The sequence below is a fragment of the Sciurus vulgaris genome (assembly GCF_902686455.1).
Source record: "Sciurus vulgaris genome assembly, chromosome: 1".
Lineage (NCBI taxonomy): Eukaryota > Metazoa > Chordata > Mammalia > Rodentia > Sciuridae > Sciurus > Sciurus vulgaris.
In genome coordinates this window covers 148,290,136-148,303,650 of record NC_136461.1, presented here as the reverse complement: position 1 = coordinate 148,303,650, position 13,515 = coordinate 148,290,136, and the positions used below count along the sequence as shown (strand labels likewise).

General features: G+C 33.9%; 1 protein-coding gene across 8 annotated transcripts in view; it reads left to right on the top strand.

Annotated features, from left to right (window-relative positions):
- Positions 1-13,515, top strand: part of EYA1 (EYA transcriptional coactivator and phosphatase 1) — a 314,781-nt gene that overhangs the window by 144,266 nt on the left and 157,000 nt on the right. The window lies entirely within an intron of this gene.

The window sequence follows — 13,515 nt, the reverse complement described above, 5'->3', positions numbered from 1 at the left end:
ATATTAATTTTTCAATTTACAACACAGATATATTTTCATTTCTTTGTGTTTTTTCAATTTCTTTAATGTTTTATGGTTTTCAGGGTATAGATCTTTTACTTCTTTAGATGAATTTATTTCTAAGAAATTCATTCTTTTTGATTTGTTCTTTTTAATTTTATTGTAAATGGGATTTTTTTTTTTATTTCCAGATAGGTCATTACTGTTACAAGAAATGTAGTTTCTTTTTGTATGTCGATTTTGTGTCCTGTAAACTTCACTGAATTTGTTTATTATAACAGTTTTTAAAAATTTTTGTAGATTTTTTCTATTTTTTAAACTTTTTTATTTCTTCAAATTTGTTGTACATGACAATAGAATGCATTTATACATTTTGACAGATCATGCATAAATGTAATGTAATTTCTCATTTTTCTGATTGTACATATTGCAGGATCACATCGGTCATACAGTCTTATATGTATATGAGGTTATAATGTCTGTTTCACTCTACTATCCTTCCTACCCCCATCCCTTCCCCTCCATTCACTCCACTCTATCCAACCTAAAGTAACTCTATTCTTCCCAATGCCCCCCCCCACCGGCTTATTGTGAATTAGCATCTGCATATCAGAGAAAACATTTGGCCTTTGGTTTTTTGGGTTTGGATTATTTCACTTAGCATGATATTCTCCAACTTCATCCATTTACTAACAGCAAATGCCATAGTGTTATTCTTCTTTAAGGCTGAGTAATATTCCATCCATTTTCTTTATCCATTCATCTGTTGAATGGTACCTAGGTTGGTTCCATAGTTTAGCTATTGTGAATTGAGCTGCCATAAACATCGATGTAGCTGCATCACTGTAGTATGCTGAATTTAAGTCCTTTGGGTATAAACTGAGGAGTGGGATAACTGGGTCAAAAGGTGGATCCATTCCAAATTTTCTGAGGAATCTCCATACCACTTTCCAGAATGGTTGCACCAATTTGCATTTTCATCAGCAAAGTATGAGTGTACTGCATACATCCTTGCCAACATTTATTGTTGCTTGTATTCTTGATGATTGCCATTCTAACTGGGATGAGATGAAATCTTAGTTTTGATTTATGTTTCTTTAATTGCTAAAGATGTTGAACATTTTTTCATATATTTGTTGACTGATTATATTTGTTCTTCTATGAAGTATCTGTTCAGTTCCTTAGCCCATTTATTGATTGGATTATTTGGTTTTTTGGTGTTAAGTTTTTGAGTTCTTTATATATCCTAGAGATTAATGCTTTATCTGAGATGCATGTGGTAAAGATTTTCTCCCAGTCTGTAAGCTCTCTCTTGACATTATTGTTTCTTATGCTGAGAAGAAGCTTTTTAGCTTGAATCCACCCCATTTATTGATTCTTGATTTAACTTCTTGTACTTTAGAGATCTTGTTAAGGAAGTCATATCCTGGGTCAACACGGTAAAGATTTGGGCCTACTTTTTATTCTAGTAGTTGCAGGGTCTCTGTTCTAGTGCCTGCCTTTGATCCACTTTGAGTTTTATGCAGGGTGAGAAATAGAGGTTTAATTTCATTTTGTTACATGTGGCTTTCCATATTTCCCAGCACCATTTGTTGAATAGGCCATCTTTTCTCCAGCGAATATTTTTGGCATCTTTGTCTAATATGAGATAACTGTATTTATGTGGTTTTGTCTCTGTGTCTTCTATTCTGTACCACTGGTCTACCTGTCTGTTTTGGTGCCAATAACATACTGTTTTTATTACCATAGCTCTATAGTATAGTTTGAGATCTGATATTGTGATGCCTCCTGCTTCACTTTTCTTGCTAAGAATTGCTTTGGCTATTCTGTGTCTCTTATTTTTCTAAATGAAATTCATGATTGCTTTTTCTAGTTCTATGAAGAATGTCATTGGTATTTGAATAGGAATTGCATTAGATTTGTAAAATGCTTTTGGTAGTATGGCCATTTTGACAATATTAATTTTGCCAATCCAGGAGCATGGGAGATCATTCCGTCTTCTAAGATCTTCTTCAATTTCTTTCTTTAGTTGTGTAGTTTTCATTGTAGAGGACTTTCACCTCTTTTGTTAGATTGATTCCCAAGTTTTTTTTGAGGCTACTTTGAATGTTGTGAATGGGGTAGTTTTCTTAATTTCTCTCTCAGCGGATTCATTACTGGATGTATAGGAATGCATTTGATTTATGGGTATTGATTTTATACCTATATTTTATCCTGCTACTTTGCTGAATTCATTTGTTAGTTCTAGAAGTTTTCAGGTAGAATTTTTTTGGATCTTCTAAATATAGAATCATGTCTTCGGCAATAGTGATAGTTTGAGTTCTTCTTTACCTATTTGTATACCTTTAATTTCTTTTTTCTGTCTAATTGCTCTGGCTAGAGTTTCAAGGACAATGTTGAATAAAAGTGGTGAAAGAGGGCATCCTTGTCTTGTTCCAGGTTTTAAAAGGAACGCTTTCAATTTTTTCTGTTTAGAATTATGTTGGCCTTGGGTTTAGCATATATGGCTTTTATAATGCTGTGGTATGTTCCTACCATCCCTAGTTTTTCTAGTGTTTTGAACATGAAGGGGGACTGTATTTTGTTAAATGCTTTTTCTGCATCTTTAGAGGATTATATGATTCTTGTTTGTAAGTCTATTGGTGTGATGAATTACGTTTCCTATTTTCCCATATGTTGAACCAACCTTGCATCCTTGGGATGAACCCCACTTGATTATGTTGCACTATTTTTTGAATTTGTTTTTGTAAGTGATTTCTCAGGATTTTATTGAGAATTTTTGCATCTATGTTCATATTATAACAGTTTTTTGGATTTTTTGGTCACATTTTTAGTGTTTTCTAACTGTAAGTTCTTACCATTTATAAATAGGGATAATTTTAGCTCTGCCTTCCTCATTTGGATACCTTTTTTTTCTTGTTTGATTATTTGTGTTAGTATTTCCAGTACTATGTTGGACAGACAGAAGGAGAAGAAGCATTCTTAGGGAAAAAACTGTTAGTTTTTCCCCAGTGATATGTAACTGTACATCAGTGTTATGGTAACTCTAGACTTTTCATAGATGGTCTTTATTATGTGAGAAAGTCAAATGCTCTTCCTGTACTTATTGAGATGATTATGCATTTTTAATAATTTTATTGGTTCTTTTTAGTTATACATGACATTAGAATTCATTTTGATATAATTATACAATCATAATATGTATCTTATTCTAATTCAGCTAATGTGCTGTATCACAATGATTGATTTGGAATGTTAGATCAACCTTACATTCTAGGGATAAATCCACTTGGTCATGGTATGTAAGTCTTTTGATGTGACATTGAATTGTTTGCTTCTTCCTTTTAATAATTCAATTTCATGCTCTCTCCTGTTCATTTAACTCTCTTCTCCATTTGTTCAGATGTATCAGTCCATTCTGTCAGTTCCATTCATCTCCATGAAAACTTTCCTGGAACCTTTTGACTTTCTCCAATCTGGAGAGAAAGCTATCATCCTAGAGCTTCCCTTTCCTACTATCACTGGGAATTATTCTCATCTCTATTTGGAGGAATTATTTTGTAAAGGAGATTTTCTCCCTAATTTTCATGAAACCTATTCTCTATTAGCTTCTTGAGAAGGGATACTTGAGAAGTGAGTTTTTTTGAATTCACATGTCTGAAAATGTCCTTAATTTAATTCAAATGTTTAATTTTTCTACTTGTTATAAAATTTTGGTGGGATACAAAATTTTTGATTGATTTTTTTTTTCCTTAAGAAACTTGAATGCATTACTCTTTTACTTTCTAGAAACACAGGATCCAGTTAAAATTTTTTAAGTCATGGCCCATGCTTTATGCATGATCTGTTTTCTCTGTAGAAAGGAGACCACCCTTTTCCCCAGTGTTCTGCACATTTTAGTAACAGCCATTGCTGTGGATCTATTTTGATTCATTTTGTTGAGTACTCACTGAGTTTTTCAATCTGAAAACTTATGTCTGAGAAGATATTTTAAAACCATTTGTCTAAATTTCTTCCTAAAGCTCCAGTTATTTGGATGTTGGACTACCAAGACTGCAACTTCTCATTTTCCTGTATTGTCTTTATTTTCTCTCCTGTTTTCCATTTTTTCTTGCTCTCTTTTCTGGGAAACTGCCTCAATTTTATTTCCAAACCATATTGAATTTCACATTTCTGTTATCTTACTTTTTATTTCCAAGGGTTCTATTTTGTTCTTGGATGTTCTTCTTAAAAATTTTATTATTATTATTTCCCTATCTTTCATGGATGAAGTATCTTCTCTTATTCCTCTGGGGATATTTGTGAGAGTTTATTTTATTTTACTGACATTTGCTTTTGTCTGATCTCTGCTTTCTGCAAGTGGCTTTTCTCACTTGATTTCTACATTTCTTGGAAGAGTCTTTTCTCAGACTCCTAATAATACTTTTTATGATTCATATTTCAGAGTGGGGCACTTTAAGCTTGGTTGATGGATAAGGAGTTGCTGACCACGGTTTTTACTTTAGGTGATTATTTTGAGTGGAAGACCCCCAGGTATAATATCTCAGACTTTTCTTTTTGAATGTATCAGAATTCTTAGTGAAGTTGGTTAGGCACTCACCTGGATGAGCTAGATCTGGCTGACAGTGTTCTAGGAACCCTGCTGGGGAAAAGGTAATGGTGGGAGGGTGTGGAGGTGGCTGTCCTGGGGTTCAGTGTGTGAATGTGTTTCTACGTGCCTGTTGCCAATATCACATTCCCTTCCTCAACCCCCTCCAAGGCCTCTCCTTCATTCCAGTCTACCTGTTGCATTACCTATGTGGAGGAGGAGAGTGGATCTACCTGCTTCTCACACTGATTTGTACCCAATCTTCTTTTTTTTAGTTGTACTTTTACTATCACTTACAGAAGTACCTGGTACGACCTCATCTAAAGACATGGTAGGGGGAGGTAGGGGTGGTATATACTAAGTTGTTTTTCAGTTTTTCTCACTGTCATTTTGGAGACAACTTTCTCAGAACTGCCAAATCAATCACTAAGGATCCGGCTGCTTTATTTATTTTTTTTTTTTTTCTAATTTGTTACTGTTTTCACATCGCCTGCCCTCTTTGTCCTTAATGACTTATGCTTTTAAAAAAAATCACTTTACTGGTACTTTAGTGGGATTCCAGAAAAAGAAAAACAAATACTTATGTTTAGCCATTAATTTATACTCTTTGGTGCACTCATGATAACCTAAATTCCTTAATGACACAAATTCTGTCTGCCTTGTTGACTGCTTCATTTGGCATTCCCAGTACATGGCAGATACTAGATGCTTAATAAATATTTCCTGAATGATTGATTATTGGTTGGCAGACCAACTAACTAACTTGATGGTTACCCAAAAAACTTTTGAATGCCCAAAGGTTGCAAAGTTTGAAAAATGACAGCATTGCTCATACATCTACAAAGAGGAATTTCTGTAAGCTAGACATAAAGTTCCCTTAAGGACACTTTCATTATGCTGTGCATCCTTTAAAAATTGTTTACAATTTTTTTTTTTGCGGTACTCGGGATCGAACTCAGGGCCTTGTGCTTGCGAGGCAAGTACTCTACCAGCTGAGCTATCTCCCCAGCCCTACAATTTTTTTTGAATGTTTTGGTTGGGAATGCTGAAGGGAAATACAAACCGATATTTAAAAAACAGTACTTAACTAGTTATAGCTAAAGTATAATGTGTGGTAGCTTTTATTTTATTTCCTTTTTAATTTCTTTTTAGTTCTACATGACAGTAGAATGTATGCTGACATATTATACATACCTGGAGTGTAACTTCCCATTTTGGTGGTTGTACATGATGTGGAGTTACCCTGGTCATGTATTCTCATATGAACATAGTAAAGTTATATATGATTCATTCGACTGTCTTTTCCATTTCCATTTCCCCCAGTCCCCCTGTCCAACCTGGTGAACCTCACTCCTCAGCCTCCTCCTATTGTGAGTCAGCATGTGTGGTAGCTTTTAAAAACTATTGAACCTTAGCTTTTTATTCAATTTTCCTGTGTAACTCAAGTACTTAACATTGAATACAGTGATTTCAGGTCTGTTTTTGTTGTTGTTGTTGTTTGTTTGTTTTGGTACTGGGGATTGAACTCAGGGTCTCTCGACCACTGAGCCACATCCTCAGCCCTATTTTATATTTTATTTAGAGACAGGTTCTCACTGAGTTGCTTAGTGCTGTGCTTTTGCTGAGGCTGGCTTTGAGCTTGGAATCCTCCTGCATCAGCCTCCCAGGCCACTAGGATTACTCCTGTGGACCACCACACCAGGCTCAGGTCTGTTTTAATTTCTTAATTTTCTTGCAGTTTGGTTGTTCCCTGTTGGCAGGATGGTAAATTCCTAGCACAGTTCCAATGACTTACTTGTTCCTTAAAAGTATTTACTTTATGTCTTTTTATTTTCACAGACTGCATTTTGATTCATTGTACACAAATGGGATACAACTTTTCATTTGTCTGGTTGTGCATGATGTAGATCCATACCATTCATGTAATCATACATGTGCGTAGGGTAATGATGTCTGTCTCATTCCACCATCTTTCATTATGTTTTTGAAAATGAGAATGAATGATGATAATACCCTAGTCTATTCAGTTTTAGAATTTCCATAGGGGGGAAATAAAACAATGTGAAGAAGGAAAAAAAGAAAAAAAATAGAAGGAAAGAAAATTCAGAGAAATCATTTTTCTTTCACAAACCAGGGCCATGTTCCATCAAGTAGCCTAGAGTACATGTATTAATTAATTTAAGCAGCATTTACTGAGAACCTACTTAAGTTTACTGAGTTGCTTTTAACTCTGAAGTCACCGCGCCCTATCTGGGCATTCATTCTCCTACTCATTTAATTAAATGATTTGACATTCAGTTTGCTGTAGCTATTTTACTGTCCATGTGAGCTTTACCAGAGCAGTAAACACTCTTTCTCATATCATTTTGGTAAGGGGACCTAACCTTACATCTATCTTATAGTTAGCCAGTTTGTAGATTATCAATTGAGAGGATAAGTAAATGATAACAAAATCACAGAAAAATGTCAAAGCCAGATTAGAGCTAATGTGAATCTCCAGTGTATTTGTTTTAATCTAGTATATACCCTTGACTGTAGATAGATGTTAATAATTCTACAGATTTAAGGAAAAGAATAGTTTAAAATAGTGATAGATATAAAATCCAAGAATACTGAAAGATAGAATAGGAAATCAGGCTTGTCATATGCTGCTTCAGAAAGATGTTACTATGAAATGTCCCAATTTTATTTTCTTTTTCATGTTTAAGTCATTCTTAAGTTGGCAATGGGCATGATTTGGGGAAATCTAAATTTTAACCTACAGGTGTAATTTCTCCTCTTTAATAGTCTTTATAATTAATCATGATTGAATCTGTTTGGGAGGAGTTAGACCATCCATATATGTGTTTATTTTTACATGTATCAGATATGATTCCTCACAAAAAACACAGCAACACCAGTGATGGCACTATCTATTTTTAATGTAGAAAGTCTGTATATCTAAAATTATTCTCTTTGTCCCTTAGAATTTCTAAGCCAAAGGTCTTCATTCTTTTAAAAAGGCCTGGAATCCTTGGGCAGTGTTCTGATTATTGTCATGAATAACTTCTCTCTTGTCTTGTCCTGTTTTGGTCCCGTCCTTCCTTCACTTCCTTTAGCCCTCTGCATCCACTCTGGCTGGAGGGGGAGGATTGTCCTCCCAGGCAAGGACAGGAAGGAAAGTGAAGAGCCATCCCAGGAGGCCCAAGTTAATGGGGGCTTTGCGGATCTTTCAGCAGGGCTGTCAATGAGAATCATGCAGTAGAGGGCTCCTCCACGGGCACTCTGACCTCTTAGTAAACTATTTGTTTTTCCTTGTATTGATTAAAAAAAAAAAAAAAAAAAAAAAAAAAAAAAAAAGCCACTGGACAGTAACTCCCTATGAACCAGGGCATTGTTTTTAAGAATCTTACAATTTAAAATACTATAACACATTAAAGCCCAGATCCCTATCTATCGTGTATTCAGTTAAACCAGAACACCAGTGATATTAAAACAGAGTCCCTGAAAGGAGCAGCAGATGCTTCCAGACTTAGATTTTTTTTTTAACAGTTTGAATCACAAATGTAAATAATCAGATAATACTCACTATATAAAACCACCTAAAGTAAGTGTTTTTGTTAATTATGAGCGTCTAAAGACTGAAATACATTTAATTTTAGTTACATGTTGGTACTTGAAAGGTATGTTTTCTCGTTAAGTATTGGAACTGAAGCTATTGTTTTTCTTAGTAGGTAATGGGCCAGTCTACCCTTTTTTCCAGGTGCCACAGCAGAGTAAAATAAAATGCAAGGCCCCAAGGCAACTTGATTGCTACAAGTATGAAGCTAGCTAAACTTTACAGTGGAGAGAAACCTCCAGGTTGTACACCTATTGATGTTGCTGAACAAAAACAGTAGAATAAGGCTGCTTCTGATTGTGTTTCCAATAGCAATGTGATTGCAGTGTACTGGATTAAGTTACCGGTCCTTTGAATTGTGACCTTCTGTCTAGAACAGCTTTAAAGGTTACCCTTTTTCTCCCGATTTGGGAGGCAAGAGGGAGAAAAACTTAATGCTACTTGAAGGAAGAAAAAAATTCTATAGGTTATTAGATTTGGGGATGCCCCCCCACCTCCAAATGCATCTGGAAACTTGGAGTGTGGTTTGAATATAATTATTCTGTCAGTGAACAAATCAAGTGTTTACTGTATAGTAGTGTTTACTGTATATAGTATGATCAAAGTGTATCCCACGGTATAACTCAAGTCAAGGAAGGCAAAAGGGAAGAACTGATATTAACTGTGAAGCAAGTTATTTATGTCATTGCTTGGTGTAAACTCAGAACTTTAGGCTCTCCTTTGAGTATAAAGAAAAGGTTTGGGATACTTATTATCCGTGCTTTAAGGAATATAATTCACCTTTTCCTATAAATCATGAGTAAAACATTAATTCTGATTTGATAATTTCAGTTTAAGGATTCCTCACATTTTTTTTTGTATTGACCATTTAATGTACTTTTATTTTTGAGTCTGTAAACTAATTTGCAATGCATTTATGAATAATCAGATATTGTAATAGTGATTATGTCTATTCCACATTAATATATATAAGCTTGATATATATCGATATATAGATATATCATTTTAATGTATATTTATCTCTCCATCTGTCTATATTCAACATATCTCATTTCAATAGATCACACACCTTTTTGTACTTACTATCTTGGATATTTCTTGCTCCAAAATCATGATACAACCAGGGGTCATTAATGTCCCAGTGCTCCATCTGCTGTTTATAAGTGACCTTCGTGGTGCTAGAAAAATGAGACAGATTCCAGAACAAACAATTTAGTTGGGGAAATAAACACCCATATTTTTAAAAAGTAGATCAAATGTCTAGCATAGGGTCTGGCATACAGTAAGCACTTAATAAATGCTTAAATGCCTAGCACAGTGCCTGGCACATAGTAAGTGCTTAATAAATGCACTTAATAGACGACTTTCCTTTCTCCATGAGCTATTCATCGTATCTGAAGAATTTAAAAACTGTGAACCAGCTGTCATGAAACCTGGAAAACACAAAGTGAATTTCCAGATCCTCTTACATGTTCTGGGAGGTGCTGACAAGATTGGTTTTGCCCATGGCTTGGAGAAAAAAAGAAAAAGTCTTGAAGAGAAGACAACCTGGGTTTTCTAGGTTGCTTCATGTCAACAGAAATCCCTTTTACAGTGTGAGAAGGCAAAACAGCTTATTGCTGAGATTAAACATATGCTTCCAAGACCAATTATTTACATATTTTTGACAGAGAAAGAAAAACTAACTGTGTTTGCCATTTTGGAGAATCAGTTGATTCTTAAATAGAAAACCTGTTTTGTCATATTTTTCTTAAAGTCCTTATACCATCTCATGCCCCTTTCTGAAAAATTTGTCCCTGCTCTTATCATCATTATTAGTTTCAAGAAGTGCTACTCACAGTTTCTATTAAGAATAATAATTTTTTTAAAAAACATCCTAGAGGCAGTCATTACTATATAGGATAACAAGTTCTCCACCCTACATAAATAAATGGTTATGATTCATATGTAATAACCAATGTACTTATTAGGAAGTCAGGAAATAGGTTCTATTTTCATTTGTGCTGTATAAAGACCATAATATTTATGAAAATAACTTTCCATAGTACAGTTAATAGTAATTGCCTCCTTAAATTTACTGTTAAAAGCTATTCATGTTGGAGTTTGAATGGAAAGCATTTAGCAAAATACAGGTAGACATTTAGTTTGGTGGATTTAATATCATTCTTAAAATAAATAGAGGATGTTTTACTTGGTCGCGTTTCAACAGAAGGGTACAGAGAGCAGGATCCTCCTTGTAGTTCTCATGCCGGTGGAGAAAGTGCAGGTCATGAAAATGGGCATTCCGAAGGCAGCAGGTAGCCAAATCTCACCCACCCAGGACGGTTCCAAAGGTTCCAGAAAGAAGCCACAAATGTAGTAAGGTGGCATGGACCACAAGAAAAAGAAACTCATCAGGTAGCAGAAGAACTGGAAGTACAGTGTTGTGGAATACTTCACTTGCTATTCTACTTAGAGCAGTTCAAATTGCAAAATGTCCTGTCTTTCCAGATATGAGTTTTAATAATGTAAAAGAAATAATGACTAAGATTTTGCTTTTGTAGAGAAAGCATCTGTCTAGAAGTTCTAATTATACTTTGCAGTTTGCTCTACCACTATTCTTGAAAAATAAGCATCTCAGAAGAATTTTAGGAGCAGAGAAATTTAGTAAACAGTTGGGCCAGGTCATAGCATTCATGCTTATTCCGAAAATTATTTCATGATATACACAAATAGAAGAAAAATACATCTTGACTAAAAACTTCACAACAATTTACCAATGTTATTGTCCTTCCTGGAATGGAAAATGGAAAGAATCACATTGTATTTCATCCTTTGTTTTCTCAGCGTATTTGTTATGTTTAATTTGGTTAGTCAATGCTTCACTCAAGTAGTTTTAGAAAAGTTCCAAGTTACCTTTAAGATTGCTCTGGTGAGTCCATTATATCTGTCCTTTTTTTAAAAAATTAAGGACATTTTTTTTATTTTTGTAATTATGCCTTTATTTAGAATTGTCTTCTAATCTAAAAGTACTGAAAACTTCTATCAAAATTGCAGACTTCTATATAACCATGCAGGTATCCAGGCAACAGCTAGCTCTGTCAGATAAAACCTGCTAGGAGGTACGAATAAGAAAAATCTTCATGTCTTATTGAGTGTACTTGACCATTTCATTATGGTTGAATATTTCTAGTGTTTTCCTTTTCCAGATAAAATTATATGTATATTTTTGTTTTATTGGGGAAAAGGCATATCGGAAAACTAAAAGCTCTCATTCATGTACTTACATGTTAAGATTTTTGCAGCAAGTATCAGATAGTAATGTTTCCTACTATTATCTAATTTTACTAATAGCAAACCTTTCTAAGTTCTCTTCAATCTGTATGAATGTGTTTAGGGAACAGTTTGAACCTTCAGAATATATTACTATGTAATTGTAGTTGGTGAAATTTCAAAATAGGAAGCTAACAGGATACTTAAAACTGGGTTTTAATAATGTCTTAAATTTGGATTATTTATCATAGAATAACTTATTTTTCTGGTTCAGGTTGTATGTAATAGTAATTATTGTATATTTGACATTTAGTAGTAGTTACCAGACAAAATTTATAAGTAAACGCAAGACTATTTTTAATTCATCTGATTTGTTTTAGCAAAAAGAACTATTTGAAAGTGGTCAGTATGCACATGCATATTACTTTTAGCCAGTGACGAAGCTCTTTGCCACATTATTATGAAGCATGAGCTATATCACATCAATTAGTGGTCACATTAAATTCATCATGCTTTTCATAATTTTCTTCATAATTACATGCATCATGTCTTTAATGGCATTTTGTTTGATTATATAAATAAAAAATAATTGAATTTCAACATAAAAGCACATGTAATATGATAAATTTATAAACAGACAACTAATTTGATGTAAAGGTGATATATTTTACACGATATTTCTTCTGTTTTGACTTCATGTTGTTTATGCATTCTGGATTTGCCAATATAATCTTTCATGAATCAGAAAAATAACATTATAGCCTTGTATATCTAAAATAATTTTTAGGCTACAGGAAGCATGGATACAATAGCTGAATGCAAGTTTCAAACAGGTTTTAATTCTCCAAGCAGCACCTCAAATTTTATATTTTATGGAGCTTAGTAATAAATCAGATTGCAGTCACTGTGTGGGTGTTTGATATCATAGCTTGAAATAATGTAACACTACATTTTATCTGACAATACTGGAAACCTCCATTACAGACTCTATTTTGTTTTCTGCATAAATACTTTGGCATGTTGAATAACTGATACTTCTAGTCCTGTAGGTGGTAACGTAATTCTATTTCTGCTGTATATAGGAACAGATCCAATAGCAATCAACTGTTTTTTGATCTGGCTTCCCAAATATGGTAGATGCCTAGCCCATGATTCCTTGCTGCTACTATGCAAAATGAAATCCTAGGTGAGTTTGCAGTTTAAGCTGTCTCTTAGGTTTGACAAAGTGTTCTTTTCTGAGGAATTTAGACAGGCATCCTTGGCAAGAGGGGTAGAGAGAAGTAAAGTCTGTATTGAATTTTGGTCATTAGAAGCTTTTCATTTTGTTTTGTTTGCATCAAAATGGTGCTTTCATTTACAAATTAGCAAAGTAAAGACTGTGCCTATCTGCTTTATTAGTTGTTGATCATTTAAAATTTTACTGTGATTTTTAAAGAGGGTTTTCATACCAAGGTGAAAGCCTTAAAAAGGCTCTTTGATTTTTTAATAAAAATTCCAAACACAGAAGAGTATTATAGTGACTAATCGGTTTTAAGAAATAGTCAATGGGTATAAAGATTTTATTTTAGAGTGCAAATCGATTATGATGAGTAACTAGTATCAGAATAAACATTTGTATTTGAACTATGGTATAGGGCTGGTCAATTAAAATATAATCATTAGTCCACATAAGTGATGCCTTCTTCAAATATTTGGGATCAACATAATGATTACGTCACTGATCTTATAAATGAAGTCATTTATCTGCATAAAGCATGATATCTTAACTGAAGCTCAACTTTCTAAGGTAAATCTAAGAGCTTATCATACATAGATTCTGAGTTTTTTTTTTTTTTTTTTTTTTTTTTTTAAGAACGGTCTGTAAAGAAAGTTCTAGGTGAAATGAATCATTTCTCAAAAATAATTTAAAAATATGAACCTGAAATACTGTCTGGTTTGTATCCAAAGAATTGCTCATTGAAGACTTGCCATCCTAGAAATCCTTGCAGAATCATGAGTCAGGCTTTCATTGTTAAAGTGATAATAGCTTACACGTTTGCTTTTTCTCTCCCCACTTCGTGGAATCAGCCATTCCACT